We start from the raw sequence: 3,528 nt of genomic DNA, 5'->3' as shown, positions 1-3,528 counted from the left end.
AGCGCTGATGTGATATTCCCTCCCTGACCAAAGATCTTACGAGGTTCATTAGGCCCAAACAGATATTCCTAAAAGCTCTTTTAAGAGCTATTTGTCTTACAAGTAATGGGGAGAATGAAGTAGGGAAGCAGTAGAAGGAGGGAGAGAGAAACTACCCTCATTGCTCAAGCAATGGACTAAAAAGCTTTTTTTTTAAAGTGTCATAATAGTAACTATTACTGCTTTTTAAAAACACAACACAGCCACCCCCAAGGGGATTGGAAGCAACCCAAGCTTCAAAACACAGCGAGATGTCATTAGAGGGCGGGAGGAACAACTCTCTCAACATCGGTTTCTCATTTTTCTATTCATAAATTCTGTTCTTCTAACCTCCCTACCAGTTTGCTAAGTAATAATATTTTTTTTAAGTTGTCGTGAAAGCTCATGTGCATTTTAGTGCAAATCACTCTGCATGTAGACATTTTTGCATGAAATTTCCCCTAATACAACATTTTTGCATGTTATATTTTCACTAATATATGCATTCCTCTCGTGTACACATTTTGCGTGCGTCGTTCGGTTGGAGGAGATCACCAAATCTGGGAAAGCGCAAAGTTTGAAAGATAAACGCAGTTCGGTTTGCGTATTGTTTCAGGGTCTATGAAATAAGGAATTTGCACTGCAGTGCAAACTGAACCAAATGTTTACCCCATCCCTAATTCGAGGTGAGAAGATCTACTTGGAATAAGAGCAGCACTACGCTCTGTGCCTGGCTAGCATCTCAATACACAGCAAAATAAAATAACTACCCGATAAAGTGAATCCGAACACATTTAGTGTTCCTGACGCTTTGAAGGACTGTGCCCCCCGGTGCTCCCAGAGATTTTTATGGACGCCTTGGGTGTTCAGAATTTCCCAGTAAGCCAGGCCTCAGCGGAGTACAAGGGAAGTGTCTCATTGTCTCACTACAAAAATACATTACAAAAAATTAACTTCTGCTGATTTATGCCAAGGCTTCAAAGATCTCTTCGGAAATGCACGTGGAGGCACATTTACACTCCCCAGAGGTCCGGAAAACCTTATACAGCAGCAGAAAAGCAAAATACGTGAGTGAAGCTGAAAGCTTAAGAGCAGCGAGTGCACAGCCGTGTCTGAAAAGAGCCATTATAAATAGAAATCTCTCCTCAAACAATATCCCCTGACGGTCGTGATAGTGCACCTAACTCTGTGCCAAAAGCGCTTTGAAACGCAATGCCTACACGCACACATACACACACCAGCCATAGATGGTATCCCAACAATTCAGATGGAGGGGAAAAGGAAAGGGAAACTCTTGTGTATTCGCAATGTTTCTCTTTCTCTATCAAGGACTAGGATCTTCCTTTGTCTCCCCTCCCCCTTGTTTAGACATTTCCAAAGCACCTATTGCATGGGTAGGCAAACTAAGGCCCAGGGGCCGGATCCGGCCCAATCGCCTTCTCAATCTGGTCTGCGGACGGTCTGGGAATAAGCGTCTTTTTACATGAGTAGAATGGCCACCTCATGAGAAGAGAAGACTCGCTGGAAAAGACCCTGATGTTGGGAAAGATGGAGGGCACAAGGAGAAGGGGACAACAGAGGACGAGATGGTTGGACAGTGTTCTCAAAGCTACGAACATGAGTTTGACCAAACTGCAGGAGGCAGTGGAAGACAGGAGTGCCTGGCGTGCTCTGGTCCATGGGGTCACGAAGAGTTGGACACGACTAAACGACTAAACAACAAAGAATGTGTCCTTTTATTTAAAATGCATCTCTGGGTTATTTGTGGGGCCTGCCTGGTGTTTTTACATGAGTAGAATGTGTGCTTTTATTTAAAATGCATCTCTGAGTTTTTTGTGGGGCATAGGAATTTGTACATTCCCCCCCCTAAAAAATATAGTTTGGCCCCCCACCAGGTCTGAGGGACAGTGGACCGGCCCCCTGCTGAAAATGTTTGCTGACCCCTGACTATTGTGTATTGTAGTCGCCCACTCTGCCTTCTGTTGGCTTCTGAAATAGGCAGTGATGTGCAACACTCTGTTGCCCTTTGCATTTTTGAGTGGACTTGCATAGGATTGCACTGTTACATTTAGGCAGTTATAGATTTTTTGGGCACTGCAATCTCGCGCAGCCCCGAAAGAAACACATGTTTTTTTCCTGCGGTGCCCCAAAATGCATGTTTTGGGGGAACCATGCTTTCAAAGAGCACACCCCCTCAAAACAGAATGTCCCCATCATGGGAACAGTTGAGGGGTATGCACTCGCATACCATGTTGTAGATGTGTCACACTTGGCGTCGAGTAGGAGGCTAAGTGGACCATGATTAACCATAATCATTAAAGGATGAGGTGCTGGAAAGAACTCTGTGGACCCAGATGACTGAGCTTACTCACAGAAAGGAACTCTTGAGTTGTTCATCAAAGATGAAACTTCCTTCTAATGTTGAGTCATGGTGAACACACATTTCAGGACTGTGATGTATGCAGAGAAGGCCAAGATATCTCTGAAACAGAGGCAGAAGACTACGAAGGCAGACTGCTTTCTGACATGGCACACAGAACAATGTGAAACTTTAATAGGATCACACAGAATGGTACTTTGTGTGCCTTTTAAAATTGCTCAGGACATTCAACTGCTCAAAAAATGACAGCCCGACTTTTGCCTAGTGCTAGATGACGAAAGCATATCATTCTGAGTTTGTTCCAGCATCACTGGTTACCTGGGCTTGATTTAAAACTTCAGTATTGGCCTTCAAAAATGGTCAAGGTGTTGGTTTACCTCAGGCATTACCCGCTTGCTTCTATAGCAACAGCCGGCCCTGCCATTAGACAGAGTGAGTTGGTTGCCTCAGCAAATTTTGGGTGTCACGAAAAAGCAGAAAATAATTCGTTTAAAATTTATTATCATTGCATTTCTATTGCTAGGAAGCAAAGCAGTTGCTGAAGTACCCTCGTAACTTGACTATCTTTGGTGCTATGTACTGTAGTGCAGGTGGTGCCATTTGCTATTCTGCCTCAGGCAGTAAAATTTCTTGGACTGGCCCTGCTGCCTGGACTTCAATGTTTCAAGAATCTCTGCTCTCTTTGTGCCCTCATTATAGGTGGCTAAGCGAGTGAGTAAAAAAGACAGAGCCTGCTTGATAGAGACTTTGGACTGCCCTCCCTGTGGGGTTCTCACCTGGTTCCATCCTTCCCTGTTCTCTGTTAGAAATACATTGCTTGAACTGATTTTATTTTTAATTCAGAGGCTGTCAATGTCTAGGTCTGCTCCTGCTTTAAATGACTGCTATATTAATTGGTGGGTTTAATATTTCCTGTTGTGTTTCTGTTTTCTGAGTTGCTCTAGATGTTAATCTGAATAGAAAAGTGGGGTGGAAGTATGACTGAATAATAATCTGCCTCTCAGCTTCCTCATTTAGAATGCGGTTCTCACAATGATATAGGAAGATGGGAAGCTGTCTTATACTGGGTTAGAGCACTGGTCCACCTAGATTAGGACTGCCTACACTGGTTGGCAGTGGCTCTCCAGGTT

The sequence above is a fragment of the Podarcis filfolensis genome, assembly GCF_964270895.1.
Source record: "Podarcis filfolensis genome assembly, chromosome: 11".
Lineage (NCBI taxonomy): Eukaryota > Metazoa > Chordata > Lepidosauria > Squamata > Lacertidae > Podarcis > Podarcis filfolensis.
Note: the sequence above shows the minus strand (reverse complement) of the source record.